The 23,817-nt window shown below is 34.0% G+C and overlaps 1 pseudogene; it reads right to left on the bottom strand.

The window, feature by feature from the left end:
• Positions 1-21,924: 21,924 nt before the first annotated feature.
• LOC111558831 lies at positions 21,925-22,018 on the bottom strand (annotated as a pseudogene).
• Between the last annotated feature and the right edge of the window lie 1,799 nt (positions 22,019-23,817).

Here is a 23,817-nt window from a genome sequence, read left to right as displayed (position 1 = left end):
TCTCAAAAAGAAAAGGGAGAGCACCCAAATATACAAAAGAGGGAAGGAAAATGGAGTTATTACAACCAATCCCTCAGAAATACAAGCAATTATCAGGGAATACTATGAAAAATTATATACCAACAAACTGGACAACCTGGAAGAAATTGACAAATTCCTAACCACCCACCCAATTCCAAAACTCAAACAGGAAGAAATAGAAAGCTTGAACAGACCCATAACCAGTGAAGAAATTGAATCACTTATCAAAGATCTCCCAACAAATAAGAGTCCAGGACCACATGGCTTCCCTGGGGAATTCTACCAGACATATAAAGCAGAGATAATACCTATCCTTCTCAAGATGTTCCAAAAAATAGAAAAGGAAGAAAAACTTCCAGACTCATTCTATGAAGCCAGTATTACTTTGATTCCTAAACCAGACAGAGATCCCACAAAAAAAGAGAACTACAGGGTAATACCCCTGATGAATATGGATGCAAAAATTCACAACAAGATACTAGTAAATCGAATTCAACAGCATAAAAAAAGAATGATTCACCATGATCAAGTGTGATTCATTCCTGGGCTTCAGGGCTGGTTCAACATTCACAAATCAATCAATGTGATACATCACATTAACAAAAGAAAAGATAAGAACCATATGACCCTGTCAATCGATGCAGAAAAGGCATTTGACAAAATTCAGCATCCTTTCTTAATAAAAACCCTCGAAAAAGTCGGGATAGAAGGAACATATTTAAATATCATAAAAACCATTTATGAAAAGCCCACAGCTAACATCATTCTCAATGGGGAAAAACTGAGAGCTTTACCCCTGAGATCAGGAACATGACAGGCATATCCACTCACCGTTGTTGTTTAACATAGTGTTGGAATGTCTAGGATCAGTAATCGGACAACAAAAGGAAACAAAAGGCATCAAAATTGGCAAAATGAAGTCAAGCTTTCACTTTTTGTGGATGACCTGATATTATCCATGGAAAACACGATAGACTCCACCAAAAGTCTGCTAGAACTGATGCATGAATTCAGCAAAGTCACAGGATACAAAATTAATGTTCAGAAATAAGTTGCATTCTTATACACTAATAATGAAGCAACAGAAAGACAAATGAAGAAACTGATCTCATTCACAATTGCACCAAAAATCATAAAATACCTAGGAAGAAACCTAACCAACGATGTAAAAGATCTATATGCTAAAAACTCTAGAAACCTAATGAAGGAAATTGAAGAAGATACAAAGAAATGGAAAAACATTTTGTGCTCATGGATTGGAAGAATAAATATTGTTAAAATGTCAATAGTATCCAAAGCAATCTACACATTCAATGCAATCCCAATCAAAATTGCACGAGCATTCTTCTCAAAGCTAGAACAAGCAATCCTAAAATTTGTGTGGAACCACAAAAGACCCCGAATAGCCAAGGTAATATTGAAGAAGAAGACCAAAGTGGGAAGCATCCCAATCTCAGACTTTTGCCTCTACTACAAAGCTGTAATCATCAAGACAGCATGGTATTGGCACAAAAACAGACACATAGACCAATGGAATAGAATAGAGACTCCAGAATTGGACCTACAAAAGTATGGCCAACTAATCTTCGACAAAGCAGGAAAGAATAGCCAATGGAAAAGACAGTCTCTTTAACAAATGATGCTTGGAGAACTGGACAGCAACAAGAAGAAGAATGAAACTAGATCACTTTCTTACACCATTCACAAAAATAAACTCAAAATGGATAAAGGACCTGAATGTGACACAGGAAACCATCAAAACCCTAGAGGAGAAAGCAGGAAAACACCTCTTTGACCTCGGCTGCAGCAATTTTTTACTTGACACATCTCCAAAGGCAAGGGAATTAAAAGCAAAAGTGAATTACTGGGACCTCATCAAGATAAAAAGCTTCTGCACAGCAAAGGAAACAATCACCAAAACTAAAAGGCAACCAATGGGATGGGAAAAGATATTTGCAAATGACTTATCAGACAAAGGGCTACCATCCAAAATCTATAAAGAGCTCACCAAACTCCACACCCAAAAAACAAATGACCCAGTGAAGAAACAGGCAGAAGACATTAATAGACACTTCTCTAAAGAAGACATCCAGATGGCCAACAGGCACGTGAAAAGATGCTCAACATTACTCCTTATCAGGGAAATACAAATCAAAACCACACTCAGATACCACCTCACGCCAGCTAGAGTGGCTAAAATGAACAAATCAGGAGACTATAGATGCTGGGGAGGATGTGGAAAATCGGGAACCCTCTTGCACTGTTGGTGGGAATGCAAACTGGTGCAGCCACTCTGGAAAACAGTGTGGAGGTTTCTCAAAACATTAAAAATAGATATACCCCATTACCCAGCAATAGCACTGCTAGGAATTTACTCAAGGGATACAGAATGCTGATGCATAGGGGCACTTGTACCCCAATGTTTATAGCAGAACTTTCAACAATAACCAAATTATGGAAAGAGACTAAATGTCCATCAACTGATGAATGGATAAAGAAATTGTGATTTATATAGACAATGGAATACTACGTGGCAATGAGAAAGAATGAAATCTGGCCTGTTGTAGCAACGTGGATGTAGCCAAACCATTAGAGACTCTCAAAAACTGAGAATAAACTGAGGGTAGATGGGGGGTGGGAGGGAGGGGAAAGTGAGTGATGGGCATTGAGAAGGGCACCTGTTGGGATGAGCACTGAGTGTTGTATGGAAACCAATTTGACAATAAATTTCATATTAAAAAAAAAGTGGGGCGCCTGGGTGTCTCAGTCGATTAAACATCCGACTTTGGCTCAGTTCATGATCTCACTGTTGGTGAGTTCGAGTCCCACATTGGATTCTGTGCTGACCGCTCAGAGCCTGGAGCCTGCTTTGAATTCTGTGTCTCCCTCTCTCTCTGCCCCTCCCCTGCTTGTGCTCTGTCTCTCTCTCTCTCAAAAATAAACTCAAAAAAAAAAAAAAAGAAAGAAACATTGAATCTGATAAGAAAAAAAAAGCTTACAGCCCTAAAAATCTCAGAAGTTGGAAGACCCAACAGATATATAGAAATCCTGAGAATTATAAAAGTAACAAAACACAAATCATTGAAAATCCACATTCCGTTAAAAAGTCAAGTAATTATAAAAATGGTCATTCCATTAGACCCCTATACCCATTTCTATTTTTAACCTTCATAATATAACAAAAATAATAAATAATATTGCAACATTCCTTTTGATTTTGAAAAAGACTTTAAAGGTTCTTTTTGAAAATGTATTGCTGAATCTAATTGCCATTCATGCCTTACTATGTGTTTCTTTTCTGAATGCAGTTTAAAAAACAAATGTATTCACCCACCTCCACCCCAAGTAAAGTAAACTGTTACCTGGCAAGTGGCAGTTCAATTACATAGCATAATAAAAAACAGTATCAACTATCTAAAGAGGAAATTGAGCCTCAGGACTATTATATTGTCACATACTTCCAGTTTAGTGCTTTTTTAGTGACCGCTCAATGAACGTATACTACCTTCGGAAAAGTACTCTTATTGTCCTTATGTATTCTACTGTTTCATTTCTGTGTTGAGTTTAGCCTTTCGAGATTAAACGTAGTCTCTTTCATCTTTTTGTCATATCTTCGTAAGTAGAGAAGTAATTGGAGCAGACAGCTTTAATAACTTTACATACAGTAAGGAAACTAAGCACAGGCAGATTATAAAAAAAGTAATCTAAAATTCAGCACTTTAAGTGCCGAGAGCTTGAAAATGACTAAGGTGTTATAGCTTAATAACATCTTTTCGGAATCACATTTTGCACTAAAAAAAAGAGGAGGAAATGCAACTTGTGATTTGTGGTACAGTATATTGCCCTTCTGCAGATAATCTGCTGCTTGTTCATTATTACATGCAGCTTGTTCAGATGCAAGTCCAGGTTTAAATTAGCATTTGCAGATTATTGCAATTCTAATTTACAGTAAGTGAGGTTAGTAATTAAAACCAGTTGTGTCTAGTGCTAAAGTGTTGTGGGAACCTTGGTATGTTCAAACCTAAATATTAATAAAGTTTTTTAAAAAGATATGGAATTATTTTTGTTTCACTATAAAAGAAACTGTTATGAGCAACTTGAAAACACGTGTAATGTTTTGAATTTTTTGTTTTTCTTTTGTTTTGCTAATAGGAGTCATTTGAATATAGGTGATGGGATCCAGATTAAAATGTTCTGAGTGGGTCACCTGGCTGGCTTAGTCAGTAGAGCATGTGAGTCTTGATCTTGGGGTTGTGTATTCAAGCCCCATGTTGGACGTGGAGATTACTTTAAAAACATAAATACAGTGATCTCAAAGTAAGCAGACCATTTAAAAAATGTTTTAAGCCAAATATTCATTTAAAAAAATTGTAAACACAGTAAACACAATGTGAAACTTGAGAAGAAAGCAATTACAATAGTCTTCATCCTCCTCTCAAACTCTTCATAGTTTAACTTTGTCCTTCCAATGTTATCATGGCCTTGGACTTGAGTAGAGGCAGGACAGAAAGAAATAAGGAAAAATAATCATTAACTATTAGAATCTTTATGGAAGATGGGATTAAAGCTGCCCTAAACTGTGTAACCATTATATTTAAGTGACTTCTACCTCATTTACTAGATAAATCCATGCTTTTGATAACCAGTCTAATTGGGTGTTGTTTATATACTCCAGGGCTACAATGTGATGCCATTCAAAAACGTGGAGATAAGGTAAATAGAGTTTCCTTGGAGAGGCAAACAGCAAAATCAGCACCTAATGGATCAGAACAGAGATAAGCAAAGTCGCCTAAAGGAAAAAGAAATTGGCTGGCACGCCTTTAAAACCGGACTTTATAATGTTCTAAACATAAATTAACAAATTAGCAATTTATTTTTTTCCTCTATTCTTATGTTCAGTTTAGTTAGTACAAAATAGTAATTCATTGGGCATTGATAATTGCTGATAACTTCTAATCAGAGGGACGTATTCAGCACATTTCCTCAGCTAAAACAGATTTGTCCCTTTGTACCAACAGAGATACTGCACTTAAAATTAATCTCTTTCTTTGAATATAGGCCACACTTGGAATAAAGAATGGTAAAAAAAAAAAAAATCCTTAAGTTTGGTGGGCTCACTGTCTTCAGGTCAAAATTGATTTTTTAAGACAGAAATACAAAAAACACAGGTAATAATAATAATTAATACACATACTGATTTATTTAATCCTCGTAATGATCCTATGGGATAATCACCATCACCAGGCCCATTTTACAAAGTGAAAACTGGAAAAGAGAGAGGTTATGTAACTTGCTCAATGTAATACAACTATTGAGACATAGAAACAGAATTTAAATTGAGGCACTCTTGCTATAAAGGCTGCAATTTTTCTTTTAATAAACTCTACTCCCAACATGGGGCTTAAACTCAGGACCCTGACCCAGAGATCAAGAGTCTCATATTCTACCAACTGAGGCAACCAGGTGCCCTTAGAAGCTGTACTCTCTTAACTGTCATGCTACTTTATCCCTCTGGCCTACTCTTGTACACACTAGGTACTCACAAAATTTATGTTGATAGATGAATCTAATATGATGTTTTCTTTATGTGAAACACATTATAGTTTTCAAAATGACTTTCTATCATTTATATTGTTTCTCCCCCTCAGTAATCTGTGGGTATGCTGGAAAAGTAAACCTAATTTGCATTTAATAGATGAAAAAGCTGAGAACCTGGTTGTTGGATTACAAAAAGAAAATAAGGTGGGGTGCCTGGCTGGCTCAGTCCATAGAGCATGGGACTCCTGATCTCAGAGTTGTGAGTTCAAGCCCCACATTGGGGGTAGAGCTTAGTGAAAGAAAGAAAGAAAGAAAGAAAGAAAGAAAGAAAGAAAGAAAGAAAGAAGGTTCAGCTGCCTTGAAAGACTGAGAATAAGATGTGAGGAAAGGTGTTTAAACAAATAATTATAAGAAAATTGGCAAGAACTCTGATGATGAACATAATGATCAATAACAGCAATATGTATTATTAATGACAGAGCATATGTTTATTTTCCTTTATGCTTTTCTTATTTCTCATCCTTGTGGTACCTTCAGAAAAGGGTTCATTGGATTCCTAATATTGAACCAGAGTTATTTGGAGGATGGAGAAGCCATCGACTGAGAAATGTATATCAAAAGTGATATTCAAAACAGAATTTAGATACCTTAGGTTATGTTGAAGTGGGTTGAGTCTGAAGTTCTCTGATGAAAGGTTTAGCAGGCCATTTGAAATACAGTCTAGAGTACATTTATGATTTATCATGTGATAGTTCTAGGACTTAGTCAACTCATTAAGAAAGAAAAAGCGGGCCTAATGTTGGAAATCAAGATGTTTTTAGGGGAAGAAGAATGGAAGAATCCATGATTGACACAAAGAAGAAATCAAAGAAAGGCAAAGAAAACATGGATGCCCTGTGATGGAAACCAAGTGATTAAAAAAAAGTCCAGGGGAAGACGAGTTAACAATGCCAAGTACTGAGAAGATATCATGAGGGTATGGACCAGGAGGCATCCATTAAATATCATTATCTCCTTAATTTTGGTGAGAACTTTAAGGACAATAAGAGGACAGGAATCACATTTTAAGAGCTTGAAGTGCCCAGATATTTGGGCTGGAATTATCAGTGGAAATAAGGAGAACATTAATTCTTCCTGTTTGTCCTAGAGGAAGATGCAGTCTTCTTTGGAATATGTAGCTAAGAGTGGCAGTGTCAGTAGAAAGCCAAATTTTAATTAAGTCAAAGAGATTTTAAAAGGTTGAAAAAGGATGCTAAATATTTAATAAGGTTGTTGACAACAAAACCGGAAGCATCAAGGAACACAGAACAAGGTGCTAAATAAAAGAGGTGATGGAGAGAAGCAAGTGAGACTAGAAAGCAATATTGAGCTTAATTTAAGAGAGTTGCTAGCTATTTTGGGTTAAACCTTCTAATAACTAGGATTTTTAGTGTTTTAATCATTTAATTGGATGCATAAGATTCAAGATAGTTCCATATCACACTAAATTTCTTCTCTATGTGACATGCTAAGGAGTAAATTAAAATATGTTTAGAACCAGGAGGTAGTACCTTTCTGAATTAGTCCCTAATGGTCTAGAAAAGTTTATTTCTGGGGAGCCTGCGTGGCTCAGTCAGTTAAGCATCTGACTTCAGACCAGGTCATGATCTCATGGTTCGTGGGTTCCAGCACTGCGATGGGCTCTGTGCTGACAGCCCAGAGCCTGGAGCCTACTTCGGATTCTGTGTCTACCTCTCTCTCTCTCTCTGCCCCTCCCCGACTCTGTCTCTGTCTCTGTCTCTCAAAAATAAATAAACATTAAAGGAAAGTTTATTTCTGAAGTTGTCATATGTATAATTAGGGAGCAGTCATGAAAATGTAATCTTCCTTTTATTTTTAAGAAATCATTAAAAAAGCTTTTTTCTAACGTTTATTTATTTTTGAGACAGAGACAGAGCATGAACGGGGGAGGGTCAGAGACAGAGGGAGACACAGAATCTGAAACAGGCTCCAGGCTCTGAGCTGTCAGCACAGAGCCCAACGCAGGGCTCGAACTCAGGGGCCACGAGATCATGACCTGAGCCGGAGTTGGACGCTTAACCGACTGAGCCACCCAGGTGCCCCATAAGAAATCATTTATTTTTAAGTTAAGATCAAACTAAAATAAATTATTTAAAAAATTAGCAAAAGTTAAATGTATGGTTTTTGCCCTTCAAAGTTTGCTCAAAAATTTCCTTCACATATGCTAAAAATTTTACACTCTATGGATTTGCTTTATACCCTTTTGAAGATAGCACCAATCAACCCACAGCACTGTTTTGATCCTTAGCATTGTAACATAGAATAAAATAAATATAATTTATATGTTTATGTTCATTAGTCTGTTACATCATTTAAACTTGAGAATTCAATTAAGAGCATTCTCAGAATGATTTAATTGGAACTAGATTTTTTAGTTTGCAATTTCTTGAAAAATCAGATCATTTCTGAATATATATCAAATAACATCATTTTATATGATATTTTTCAAGTACATATTTCAAGTAAACACCCCTCTGTGGTAATATAAACTGTCATAAATCATATTTCTGAAAGTTACATGCACAATATATCATTAAATATGGGCACACAAATAAGCAAAGTGCATGGTTTATTTATGTAATTATTCAGGAAATTCAACATTGGTTTCTACTGCAATAAAAGAAGGATGTTGCCAGAGGATATAAAGCACACTGCTCCATCAGGAGCATTGCTTTAATCTGGAAGCAGCTATAATTTAAGAACTGGAGGTTGAGTCTCTTCATACATCTGCTAGTTAAGATCATTTCCCTACTGCTGTTTGTTTACAGACATTGTTTTGATTTGGAGAATTACAATGCCCGTAACAGAGCTTCTTAATCCTTCTTTATTTTTATTTTTATTTTTATTTTTGTCTAAACAGTATCAACAAAGTTTGTGGCATTCTATGTTATAATTATACCTGCTATTAGAAAGTGAAAAATGAGCCAGGGAATTGGAAGTCAGATATTCTCTCTCTCTGATTCAAACACGGGCTATCACATAAAATCAGGGGGAAAAAATGCAGCATTTAAGATTTTGTTATCATAAATTACTGATTGAATGAAAAGTCCTTAATAATGGATAAATAATTTTCTCATAAAAGAGCATAGTTATCCTTTTTATGTCCTATCAAAAATGCAAAGCATTCACTGGAGACAGACTGAGTTACTATTTGGATAACTATATAACTAGAACTGAGAAACCATATCAGAAACTGCTATTACTATGATATTTAATTGCTATAGTGTGCACTTGTTGATGATACAGGATTTAGCTGCTTACAGGTGTCAATTTTTATGTAATTTTCATAGGGACTCTATCTAAAGCATACAATAAAAGAGAGAAGTTCATAAAAGGCAAAGTTTATGACTTAAAATTCTTTGTAGCCACCAAAGTTCCTAAGACTCAATAAATGCATTTTGATTGAGAATGTCCTACAAGTCAGATTAGAAGTTTTACTGCACATGAGTTCAGATATTTCACCCAGTTCATACCAAAGCATGTGTCATACTATATTGAGGACAAATGCTTTGGAAATTATCAGTATCCTCTTACCACTCAACAGATACAGGTAATTTGTCAAGATATGGTTCAAGATGAAATGATATCACTGACATCAGTTCTTATTCTTAATGCTGTTTACCCCCTCATACTTAGAAGTCAAATTCAACTAAAGCAAAGGATCCCATGTACTGTATGTGTACTGTGTGAAAGGCATTATTCCAGGCATTCTTATCATATTTCATTCATGAAAATTTACTGTTTACAACTGGAGGGGTGGATAATGAGATTTAGAAAAACTGTGTGTGTATGCGTGTGTGTGTGTGTGTGTGTGTGTGTGTGTGTAGAGAGACAAAGGGACAGAGAGAGGTAGAATCTGTGTCAGGCAAACAATTTATTACAATGTCAGCCTGTATCATGATGTAATATATCTCTCAAACATATTTTAGTGTTTTCTGTTTTTTAAAACTTTTGAGTAGTAAGAAAAGTAGAACGATTTGAAAAGAAACAACTTTTAAAAACTTGACACACATCAAAAAGCATGTCACAAACCTTCTCACATAAACAAGTTCTAAGAGAAAGTATACGATTTATTTAAGCTATAGTTGAAAAAAATGTTATTCTTAGAAAATGTCTTTTACCTTATGTTCTCATATTTTTATTTTTTTGTAATAAACACATTATAAACTCAAGTATACAGAATCACCATAAAGTCTGAAAACAAATGAAATACGTAAATAGTTTATTGATCTTATAATATATGTTAAATGACATTAAGTGGTAAATTTAATGTGATGTCCCTCATTACCAATGCTTAGGACAATGTGTTGTACAAAAATCACAATTGGGATTATATATCAATGCATTTTCATCAATCTCAGAACACATATTCATGATGTGCTGCCTTGCATAGCTTGTCTCTCTGATTTCCCCTGGAAAATCTGTGCTATTAGTATACTTCAGAGGAAGCAATCAGGTGGATATAACTGGTTTAAAAATAAGATAATATTACTCTGCATTTTTAGATTTTAGGGCACCCCAAATGCTTCATATCATTTAACAAAGACCCTAGGTCTATTTCATACATGCATTCTCTTTCTTCTATTTTACTGCTCACTTAAAAAAATTCTTTACATAAAATATATGTACTTTATTACTCCTTGCTATTGACATCTGTCTTTTAGTATTTCTTGAGATTTTATGTAGTTTAGCTCCATGTGTATTGAAAGATGTTAGACTAGGTTTCAAACATTGTGTAAATCCTCCATAATGTGCATATATTACCAAATCAACCAGGAGAAAAGAACTGATAATTTAATGTGCTCGATTCCACTGCAAAGAAGACTGGTAAATGGAGACACTGAATATAGCTGGCTCAATAGTCACCAAAAAGGTACAAGAGAAAGATAATAGCCACATCAGTGCACTCTTCTTTCAATACCCTAAGTGATTAGATTCATGGTATGTTATGTTCTCTCGGCTTTTCCCTGTGCTTGCACTTTAAAGCAGGTTATGGGTTACCTGAAACAAGCAAGACAGTGACACCTTTCACCTCCCCATTATTCGTGATAAAAATATCAAGTTACAAAGATATTTTTAATTAATAGAAAACATACAGAGATATGTATATAAATTCTTAAATGTATGGACTTTTTTTATGGAGACTGACAATATCCTGGGCAGTTCAGTCTCTAAATGGCCAATTGTTTTTCCCATGACCGTTAACAACTAAGTAGGTTGTTTCATTTTCCTGAAGACTTACCAGATGTCTTTGCTCTTCATTTTACTTCCAGGTGCCTTCTTGTTGAAAACCGACCTCCATGTTTTGAAGGCAAAACATAATGCACAGACAGAATTTGGGATAAATAAGATCAATGGCTTTAGGGGTGTCTGGGTGGCACAGTCCTCTAAGCATCCTACTTTGGCTCAGGTAAAGATCTCACGGTTCATGAGTTCAAGCCCCATGTCAGGTTCTGTGCCTACTTCAAATTCTGTGTCTCCTCTCTCCGCCTCTGTGTCTCTCTATCTCTCTCATTAACAAATAAATAAAACATTTAAAAAAAAAAACTTAAAAACATTAAGAAAAAAGAGGAACAATAGCTTTATTGTTTTGCCAGGCAAAGGAGGCCGAAGCAGGCTATGGTCTTCAAAAGCTTCAAGCTCAGGGGAAGGGGGTGGGGGGGGGGGGTGGTTCTATAAGGAAATACAAGAACTGTGTTGTTACCAGCCTCCTTCTTCATGTCTTTAGGGTGGTACTGGATTACTGAAACAAAAGGCTAAGAAGGGAAGAGAGGAAGATTGCAGAAGAGAGAAAGGGGTTACTTTAAAATCAAGCTTTGTGAGGGCCTTGGTGGCTCAGTGTGTTAAGTGTCTGACTTTGGATCAGGTCATGATCTCATAGTTTGTGAGTTCAAGCCCCATATCAGGCACTGTGCTGACAGCTCAGAGTTGGAGCCTGCTTCAGGTCCTGTGTCTCCATCTCTTTCTGCCCCTCCCCTGCTCATATTCTGCCTCTCTTAAAAATAAATAAACATAATTTTTTTAAAAAAAATAATAAATAATAAATGAAATCAAGCTTCACTAAAGTCATTTTGATTTTTGTTCAACTTTATGTTTTTAAGTGGTTTCAGTGTGACTTCCAAATGTGACTAGACTTTTACTAAAACTTTTTTCAGTCCATTACATGGTGCGGTCTTCATCTGGGTATGTTGTGCATTTCTCTACCTAAAGCTGGAAGTCTTAGCAGAAATTAGGGGAGTGGAAAACATTCAGACCTGGTCTGGTGGAACTTCTACACTTTGCCACTACTGCTCCTAACTCTTAGTTTTTTTCTGTTTGTTTGTTTTAAGTAGGCCCCATACTCAATGTGGGGCTCAAACTCATGACCCTGAGATCAAAAGTGGCATGCTCCACTGACAGAGTCACCCAGGTGTCTCCTAACTCCTAGTTTTCTTTCTTCAATGTTATCTGAGGAGGGGGAAGAAGATCTTTTTTTTTTTTTTTTAGTTTATTTTGAGAGAGAGAGAGAGCTTGTGTGAGTGGGGGAGGGGCAGAGAGAGAGGGAGACAGAGAACCCGAAGCAGGCTCCACTGACAGTATGGAGCCCAATGTGGGGCTTGATCCATGAACCATGAGATCATGACCTGAACCAAAATCAAAAGTCTAAAGCTCTGAGCTAATACTTTTTCTTAATAGACACTTAATTAAAAAAAATACAAGATGGTATTTTTGCAGAGTAGTGTTCAGGGAATTCATAATTGTAAGATCGATTCTCTTGTTAAAACTTATTTCTATTATATAATAAAATTGGTTGAAATGTTGTTTTATTTTTGTTTTAGTATCTACAAAGTTTTGCCTTTCAGATACCCCTGTTGTATTTCATCCTCGACTGAGCCAACCAGGCACCCCAAGGGAAAATAAGATCTTATTTTCTATTAATTAAAAATATCTTTGCACGTGTTGGGTTTAAACTGCAGGAAATGTCTTAAGACTATCCTTCTTACATTATTAGTAATAAAATACTATTTCTTTTATTAAGAGATGTAATAGGATATGGTTATTGATGTTTCTAAAAGTTCTAAGAGGCAATGTATGGTTGGAAAGAGCCATTTGCACAGTAAGAACAATTTGTTCATTAGTTATACTTAATTTGGATGGTTTTGAGGGAGGCAATAGAGATCATTGGCCCAACCACTGCAAAATATTATTGATTTATTTTTTGTGTTGTTTTATTGGTCTCACCTGAAAAATACTACCACCATGAAAGACCTTAGGAATACTGTCATTCTGAATTATTTTTTTAAGTTTGTGTTCATTCATTAAATACAAAAGCTTAGGAAGCATAGTCTTAACACCTCCACATCTAATGGCTTGACCTAATTCAGTGTGTTTACCCTTTCTAAGGAAACTCCAACCTCTTCCTCTTATCCATCTTTCTCAGGGTTTACCTATGAGACTTTTATGGACCCTTCCCAGAAGAGATAGAGTTTAAGAGGATGAAATACAACAGGGGTATCTGAAAGGCAAAACTTTGTAGATACTAAAGCAAAAATAAAACAACATTTCAACCAATTTTATTATATAATAGAAATAAGTTTTAACAAGAGAATCGATCTTACAATTATGAATTCCCTGAACACTAATTACTCTGCAAAAATACCATCTTGTATTTTTTTTAATTAAGTGTCTATTAAGACTAAGTATTAGCTCAGAGAAAATGACTGACAGCACCTGGAGCTGAGCTTTCTTGTCACTAACATCAGTAAACATAAGGCTGGTCATTGGATATCACTTAATATATACTGGAGATAAGCATGTCTAGTCACTTGTTATGGAGATAATGCCAATCACATTAGATCATTAGCATTTTCAACAGGGATATGTTGGTTCATAAACCCCAGAATTAACCAAAATGCTCATATCATATAAATGGAGAGAGGTTTCCATTAAGAGCATACTTTTATTACAGTAGTGCTTCTTATAATGAGCTTAGGTCTTCATAAATCTCTGTGCCCTCATTTAAACAATTAGCACAGACTTAAAGTTCATCACTTGAACTTGAACATTTCAACAAAAACACATTTATACACCACATTACACAGATTTATTTCTGAATGTACAGTAGTGGGAAAGCAATTGCTGCTTATTTTTATTTAATTAACAATGAATGATAAATGACAACAGCAAAGAAATATCAACCAAAGGGGACCAAGTGTGTTTGTTACAGATCGCCTCATTAGCTTATTTCCAAATATGTTCACTGGAGTGGAAAGCAATCATGTGACTATCTGGGTGACAAAACATCTGTTGTATTAACTCCAGTAAGGCTACTGGGAATGAGTAAGGACAAACTGTGTTCTTTTTTAATCAAGTTAAGTAGAAACTGAGAGATAGTGTGTCATTTGTGGTCTTGTCTCAGGTGGCTGTTTCTCCTAAAATAATAATAATAATAATAATAATAATAGAATATAAGGGTTGCCATTTAAAGTGTCATGCTCTTTTTGTAAGTAAATGATTTTTATCTGCTTTGTAATGGATATAAATGCTATAACTGCAAATTGTCAAAAAAATAACTATTCCTATTCTTAAAAAAACACACCAAGGATTCAATGTACTTGTTATCTTTAAGTGAAAGATTCCAATAATTTTATAAGACAGATTCTTTGTACAAAATATCAGCTTAATTATCAAAGCTATTAGTAAATCATGAATATGCTCAGGTTTCACATTGTTGTCCAAATTCACATCTCAGAGAGACTATTGTTACTGAGAAGCATTTCAAATAGTTATTGATGTCAAGGATAAGCTATTTAGATTATTATATGATACCAAGATAGAAAACAGTTTTATCATGAAAAAACTGACTTCTCATTAAGGTACCTTAATAATTTAACAAACAAGGTGGAAAATCACACCTACACACACACACACACACACACATACACACACACATATTTTGTATATGTATGTGAGAGTGAATCAATGAAAATAGCTTTAGACAAAAATTAACATTATTTTAAAAAGGAAGAAACACTTACCTTTGCTGTGATCTATTGGTAAACCATCCACTTAAACATTGCTTTAAGGAATTCATTTTACATGGCAAGGTAACTTCTTTTGAGAAAATAGATTCTATACTTCCAAATGATCAGAAAACATGACTGATAGAAGCTTTCTTCTGTTTTCCTTTTCTGTGTGTGTCACTCTGCTAATATGTGGAAAACTTGGTAAATTTTAAGAAGTGAAAGGACTCTCTTAACTTGGATGCATTATGAAGCTAGGCGCTTAGTTTTACATTTTTGTCAGAGTGTCTTAGAATATTTTGTCTCTAAATATAAATAAAATATATGATTTTATAATTATTAAAATGATCCAGAAAAAATTATTGTTCACTTTAAAATATATCAATTATCATATATCTAATACTTATAGTATAAGCAAGTTCCTTCCAAATTTCTAAGTTATGCATTAGTACATACTCTCCATCCACCTTCTGCTTTCTTCCTTAACAATTGCTGAGGGCTTAATACCCCACCTGCTCAGCCATTTCCTCATCTTCTTTTCCATTCTTTCAAGTAGATTCTGAGGCATTTTCATAAAACACAACTTAAAATACGTCATATATTGTGTGTTTATGTCTGTGAATCACATTTATACTCATATGAAAATGACTTCCTGATATATTCTTGTTTATGTTCACTTTCCTAGCTTGAATTGATAAATATTTTGTGAATTTTACCTGGGTTTATTATACTCACAAAATAACCCAACCAGTATTTGTTTGCTATCTTTCATTTTGTCCTTCATTAAGGTTAATACCATGATGGATAAATCATTTTTTTACTATAAGTGTATCACAAAACATACAATAATTGGGACTGTTAGGGTAAGTTGCCTCTTTAAATGGTGTCTTCAGAGTAGGCTTCATTGAGAAGGTAAATTTTAGCAAAAACTTGAAGTAATGTTATCTGTGGAAAGAGTATTATAGGTACAGGAAACAACTGGTGCAAAGATGCTTATAGCAAAAATATGACTGATTTATTCGAGATTACAAGGAGATCAGTGTGACTGGGGTGGAGAGAGAAGGGAGAGTATAATAGGTGATGAGTTCAGAGAGTTAACAAAGGTAGAGTTTGTGTAGGACTTTATAAACTATTTGTCCCAGAATTGCGAGTAGAGAAGCATAAGGTATGAAAACAGACCAAATAAATTTAGATCAATGTATCCAGAGAGAAACAATGCACTGATCAGCTTGCACTACCTTGTGATCTCCCCTTAAACATATGGATGGAAGGGTACCTGGCTGACTCAGTCAGTATAGCAGGTAACCCTTGATCTCAAGGTCGTGAATTTGAGCCCCAAGTTGGGTGTAGACTTTACTTAAAAAATAGATAGATAGATAGATAGATAGATAGATATAGATAGATGATAGATAGATAGATAGATAGATAGATAGATAGATACAGTCAGCTTCCTAAGAATCACATGAATCCCTAGACAACTGAAAAATGATAATGAACACTGCTAAAACAATTATAAATGCCCACTAAGTAGTTGCGGTTTTAACAATATTTACAAGATATTGTTTAAAAGCAATTTAAAAAATTAAAATTTTTACTTATCAAAACAAACTTCACACATCAGCTTCTGATTTGTGTTAACTGTGAAACAGACCAGTCTCTAATGGATAAAGGTCCTCTTTGACCATAAAAATACTCTTCCAGAGACAGTAATGTGACTGTTTCCTTGATAGTCATTTCCATGCTATCTCTAGATTCGCTGACCAAATAATTATGTGCAACTAGATAATTGAATTGTTGAAGAGTTGATGTTATTTATTTTACAAGTCCATAATCAAAAAAATAATGTGATATTTTTTACTCTTTTGGTGAAATGGCAAGAGACACTCAGAGAATTGGGTTTTTTTAACTATTAAAATATAATAATCCTTATTAAAAATGTGTACTTCTGGTATTTTAGTTTTCTTATAGAGTAGCCCCAGTAAGCAGTAGCAAAGGAGAAATAGGGCATGTCCAGTAGTGGAAAATAGTAAAAAAAAAAACGAGAGAAACTACTATAAAACAGCCAAAAAATAAATGTTAGTAAAAGAGAGGAGAATATAAGCTATGGTGGGACATGATGCTGAACAGGCTTCAGGTGTGTCACATAGATGTGTTTGCCTTCTCCCAATTATAGTCTCCACTTAAATCAGAGCTCATACAATTTGAATACTATACAAGAAAAAGATAATGGTTGATTGTATTTATTTTCACCTTGATACCAAAATCCTTTTTATTTAAGGGTTAAAATCATCTGAATCTGGAGTGCTTCTATCACTTGTTTGGAAATCACTGCACAGTCACTGAACAGGGAAGTAATGGCTCTCATGTAGATTTTTCTTCAACAAAGACATAAATATATGTCACTGACAAAGTTAACTCTTCATAGTATGACCTGCTTTATTTTGATTTATACACTTGTAGAAGAAAAAAAATGAGAGGTTAAGGCCTCAGAAATGTAGGAAAGGTCAGCCAGCCCCAAATGTTGGTCCATTAGTCTTCTGCTGTATGTTTATAAATCAGGAAAGGTCATTAGGCACTTAAGATAGTAAGTGGGTGAGTAATGGACAAAAAAACAAAAATAAAAAATGATCACTGAACTTCTAAAGTAAACTTGAATAATTATATTACAATTGCCAATTCAATATCTAGCTTTATTGCAGGATTATCTTTGGAAAAAATGTCCCAATGCTAAATGCCCAGTTTATGATTATTCACACAAAATGTGGGTCATGACACAAATGAAAATCTAGGACTTTATTATGTGCTGCATCTTTTATCTTCTGATTTTTCCACACCATGTTATAGTTTGAAAACTACTGTAATTGCAAGGTCATGGTTTCTTCTAGTTAATCTCTGTTCTCTTTTCTAGCTTTTATCCTTCCTAAAAAATTCACACACACACACACACATACACACACACCATTCACTTGAGAGTCTGTTTGCAAGTCATTTTATTCTCCAAATGACATGTACAAATATTTTTTGATGAATTTACTTTCATAGTCAATTACAAAAAGACCAGCTCAGAAAACACACAGAAAGTTTGGTATTAATTTTTCTAACAGTTATATTGAGCCAAAAAACGTTTGGCCCACTTATTAGTTCAAAATTATTGAAACAATTATTCATAGAAACGTAATTTCACTAAGTTTTATGTAAAAAAATATAAGAAAAATACAACAAAATGGTGCTTCTGTTCTTCACAATATAAACATGTTTTTTACTATTTTGCTACTTTTTTACAACTTTAAAATATAACTATGCAAAAATCATTCATATTTAAAACAGGGAAGGGATATTACTGATAGAAGTCTGAGTAAAATGATGAATATGATATTTTATTATCTTATTTTTAATTCTCCCATACTGGTTAATGTATCTTCTTTAATAAGAGAAGCAAGTATTCATTATAAATTTGATAGAAGAATGCATTTTTAATAGTTGCCTCTGTGAAAGTCTGGGCCTCTTTGTTTTAAATGATTAATGTAATTCATATAAAAAGGGGATGTTAAAGCACATGGATTTAAGTATATTTTATCTGACTGTAGCATTTTGGAAACTGCATTGAAATAAAAATCCTGTTAATTTAATGGATGTGAAAAAAGACAATATTTAAGGATTTGTTAAATGTATCATGTTTATCCATTGTATATCCATTGCTTATTTTAAGACATCTGGACTGTGATTGGAATGAAATAGATTCTGTTTGCAACTTGTCCCATTTGGAAATCTCAGAGTTACTGTGTTTCTGTTGCTATTATTTCTATTAAAATTTTGCCCACAGTGATGGAATAAGTAAAAGTTGTGTTATAAAGTTATGCTTTGTAACAACTTGAAACCAAATAGATATGATTAAAAATCTCCTCTAATATTACTTATTTCTGACATAAATTTTAGGTACTAGTGTATAAACTTAAAATTATATCTTTGAGATTAAATCAGTAATCAAAAACCTCCTAACAAACCAAAGTCCAGGACCAGATAGTTTCACTGATGATTTTTAACAAACGTTTAAAGAAGAATTAATACCAATCCATGTCACAATTTTCCAAAAATTGAAGATGAGGAAACAATCTCAAACTCATTTACAAGGCCAGCATTATCCTGATATCACAGAAAAGGACACTCTAAGAAAACCACAGACCAATATCTCTGATGAACATAGATGTAAAAATTCTCAGCAAAATAGTAGCAAACCAAATTCAACAGCACATTAAGAGGATTGTACACCGTGATCAAGCAGGATTTAACCCTGAGATGGTTCAACATACACAAATCAATAAATGTAATATACCACATTAATAGAATTAAGGACAAAAAACATATGATCACCTCAATAGATACAGAAAAAACATTAGACAAAATACAACATCCTGTCATGAAAAAAAAAACACTCAACAAATTGGGTATTGAATAAATATACCTCATCATAATAACGACCATATATGACAAACCCACAGCTTGTCATATTCAATAGTGATAGTTTGGAACAGTTTCCTCTAAGATTAGGAACTAGACAAACATGCCCACTATCACCACTCCTATTCAACATAGTACTGGAAGTCCTAGCCAGAGCAATCAAACAAACAAAAAATTAGAAAGAAGAAGTAAGATTATCTTTGCTTCCACATGGCATGGCATTATACATAGGAAACGCAAAAGATTCCACCAAAGAACAATGAGAAATAATCACTGGATTCAGGAAGATTGTAGGATACAAAATCAACATACAAAAACCAGTTGTGTTTCTATGCACTAACAATAAAATATCTGAAAAACGAAAGAAAAAAATTCCATTCTCAATAGCATCAAAAACAATAAAATACTTAAGAAAAACTTCAACCTAAGAGGTAAATATCTATACACTGAAAACTACAAGACTCATAAACAAAATTTTAAAAGACACAAAAAATCGAAAGCTGTTCCAAGTTCATGTATTAGGAAAATTAATATTTTCTTAAATGTAAGCTCTATGCCCAACATGGGGCTTGAACTCACAACCCTGAGATCAAGAGTTGCATGCTCTACTGACTGAGCCAGCCAGGCACCCCAGAAAAATTAATATTGTTACAGTGCCCATGCTACCCAAAGCCATCTAGAGATTTAATGTAATCCCTATTAAGTTCCAATGACATTTTTTACAAAAACAGAAAAAAATTCTAAAATTTGTATGGGACCACAAATGAATCTGAATAGCCAAAATAATCCTAAGAAAGGGGAATAAAGCTAGAGCCATCACATTTCCTGATTTCAAACTATTACATAGCAATAGTAATCAAACCCATGTGGTATTGGCATAAAAACAGACACATAGACCAACAGAACAGAACAGAGAGCTCAAAATAAACCCTCACATACAGGGACAATTAATATTTGACAAGGGACCCAACTAATAATTAACAAAGGAGCCAATATTTGACTCAATGGAGAAAGGACAGTCTCTCCAATAAATGATGTTAGAGAAACTGGATAACCTCACGCAGAAGTAAATTGGACCCCTATCTTATATCATTCACGAAAAATAACTCACGATGTATTAAAGTCTTAAGTATAAAACCTGAAACTGTAAAACTCCTAGAAGAAAGCATACAGAAAAAGGCCCTTGACATTGGTCTTGGCAACCAATATTTTTGGATATGACAACAAAAGCACAAGCAACAATACCTAAAATATGCAGTCATTCTTTATTTTGTATATGTGAACAACAAAAAGCAACTACAAATTTAGAGTGAGAGAATGTACATGTATTTTAAGCAGAAAAAATTAATAAATGAACTTCTAATTTATTGAATTTTTATACACTTCTTTTAGAAAAATAAAACATACCGACTGCAACAAATCAAATAACATAAATAGTATTCCCCTCCCCACCAACTCCATTCCCTGGATACTAAAATGGCAGTATGGTTTCTTCTTCCATACTTTCTTTCCCACATTTTCATTAGACACATTTTAACATACAAACATAAATAAAGGGATTTTTCTGTTATGCCTACTGTTCTTTGCCTAGATTCCTGTCATTGTCTTTTAAATGCTCTCATTGCCTCTAATCTGGCTCTGCTCCCTTTACTTTAAATATAAAGAATGGGAATGCCTGGGTGGCTCAGGTTGTTAATCATCCAACTTCACCTCAGGTTGTGATCTCACCTCAGGTCCTGATCTCACAGGTTCATGACTTTGAGCCCCACATAGGGCTAACAGTTCAGAACCTGGAGCCTGCTTTGGATTCTGTGTCTCCCTCTCTCTCTGCCCCTCCCCAGGTTATGCTCTCTATCTCTCTCTCTCTCTCAAAAATAAACATTTAAGGTTTTTTTTTAAAATAAATATAAAGAATGAACTTTTTAGCTTAACACCAAGACCCTTAATGATTCAATCTCTGCTTACCGTTCTACTGTCATGTTCTGCCACATATATTTTTGCACCATCCACCTTTATTTGTATTTCTTCAAAAATGTTATTATATGCATTTATTTCTGTATAGTTTTATATATCATATTCCTCTTATTTAAACTATGTTTTCCTTCTTTGTCTAGATCAAAATTACCTTTTATTCAAAACTTATCTTGGGACACCTAGGTGGCTTAGTTGGTTAAGCAACCCACTCTTGGTTTTGACTTAGGTCATAATCTCAGTTTGTGAGTTTGAGCCCCATGTCAGACTCTACGCTGATAGCACAAAGCCTGCTTGTGATTCTCTCTCTGCCTCTCCTCCATTTGCTCTCTCCATTAATAAATAAATAAATAAATAAATAAATAAATAAATAAATTTTATCTCAAAATCCAAGAATCATTTCCTGATTCACTCATTGTTTTTCCCATACCATACTTTAGAAAACTTCATACTTTTCACTCCCCCCAATCAAACTCTGGTCAAACCAACATATTTTTTAAGCTATTATTTTAATTCCAGTTAGTTAATATACAGTGTAATATTAGTTTCAGGTGTAGAATATAGTGATTCAACACTTCATTCAACACCCAGTTCTCATCACAAGTGCATTCCTTAATCCCCATCACCTATTTCACCTATCTTCCCACCCACCTCCCCTTTGGTAACCATCAGTTTATTCTTATAGTTGAGAGTCTGTTTCTTGGTTTGCCTCTCTCTCTTTCTCTTATTTTTTTTTCTTTTGCTTATTTGTTTTGTTTATTAAATTCCACATATGAATGAAATCATATGGTATTTGTCTTTCTGTGACTCACTAAATAATGGTATTTGTCTTTCTCTGACTGACTTCTTTCTTTCTCTGTCTTTCTCTGACTGACTAAATATTGTGCTTTCTAGGTCCAACCACAGGGGCTATGCTAATCTTCTCTGTATCATTCCAATTTTAGTATATATGCTGCTGAAGCAAGCATAAACCAGTGTATTTTTAAGTCTGATGGCTATATATTCCCATTGCCTCAACCAACACAGCTCTAAGAATGAAACCAAGGACTGAAAATTAGGAGATGCTCACTCTCCTCATGCCTTGGTAATGGATTATTTATGCAGCCAATTGCTTAGATTAGTTTCTTATTCTTTTTATCATTCCAAAGAGTTTGGCTTGCCCAGAAGAAAATAAGAAATCAACAATAAGTCCAATGATTACTGACATTTCACAGTTGAGAAAATTGAATTGCAAAAGGTTAAATTCTTTTCTGAGTTACAAGGCTAGTAAGTGACAGAACCAAAACTTTATCTTTAGGAGGACAATTCCAGAACACATGCTCTAAACCATTATAAGATATATAATGACTTTTACCAAAGATATATATTTGATTTTGCCAAAGAAAAATGGACAATATACAGACATTACACTGAAAGTTCTTAATAAATTTTGTAGCTTCTAAGCTAGGTACGGCTACTAAATACATGCTTGTATATAACTAACTACATATTTCAATAAATTCCTTTTATTTTAGCAAATATTTATTTTTGATTATCTATTAAGTATGAGTAATTGTGCTTGTTTAATGTTAATTTAAACCAAATAAATTTAAACTTTGGAATAGTCTAACTTTTTCTAAAAAAAGAAACTCTAAAAATAGGTGAAAGAGTAAACTTCCTAGGGTCAGTGAAAACAACACTGACTTTGATATCACATGGGGTCTAAAACCAGGCTTCTCTGCTTACTAGCTATGTGGCATTGAGTGTGTACACTTAAGTAGGCATCCTTTATCTACTTAAAGTGGCTTCAGCATTTTGTTATAACTTATCCTCATGCATAAAAATTAATGTCATTTACAAATTATCACATTTGGTATTTGACAAATGCTAAGGACCTCTCAATATTACTTAGCTCATGTAAGTTCTATATATGTGGAAAAGAAATTCCATAATATTAAAACAAAATACTGAAAAATGATATAGTCACTTCAGTGGATTTTTACATGATATCAAAAAAAAAAGGAAGAAAAAAGAAAAGAAATCATGCCCATTCTTTTTACTTTTACTCAGTTCTCTATATTAACATAGTCTGTTTGCGGCTCCAGTAATCAGCTTGAAGAATATAAATGCTACCGATCAGATAGATACTTGTTGTGAAGATGGGATTAAAAAAAGGGAGATTGAACGAATTTGGAGCACAAGTAATTTAAGAAAAGAAAGATGTCACTGTACATGGCTATCATGAGTTATTAAAAGAAATTGTCATGTTCCCTTCTTTTTATTTCTGTTAGTTTAGATTCTTACTGGAAGTGCATAAAAACTATTTTCTTATCACTCTCTGTTTGACTAATGCCAAAGAATCAATACTAGGCATTTGCAGCAGAAATAAGTGATTATATCACTTATCTCGCTGTATGAGGGGCCAATGCTTAAAAACACACACACACATTGGGCAACTTTGGAATCACCTTTAGATGCTTAAGCATCCAAGATAAAGCATACATTATAAATACAGATGGATTTTATGTGTAATATTGGGAACCTCATTACATAGATAAGCTAATACAAACACCTGTACAATGAGCTGTATGAATATTATTCTAAGTATTATGAGAATATTGTGTTCTGACCTTAATGATTAGCAATCATTGGTAGAAAAGATTCCATAAAGAGCAATACTTTAAATATTCAAGGACTGTAGTATTAACTATGTATATCAGTTTTTCAGAAATAGAATTTCTAGAAGCTTATTCCTTTTTAAGTGAAGCAAGATGACTTTGTTTCTTAT

Source organism: Felis catus, chromosome X (assembly GCF_018350175.1).
Source record: "Felis catus isolate Fca126 chromosome X, F.catus_Fca126_mat1.0, whole genome shotgun sequence".
Lineage (NCBI taxonomy): Eukaryota > Metazoa > Chordata > Mammalia > Carnivora > Felidae > Felis > Felis catus.
Note: the sequence above shows the minus strand (reverse complement) of the source record. Positions and strands in the feature narration are given on the sequence as shown.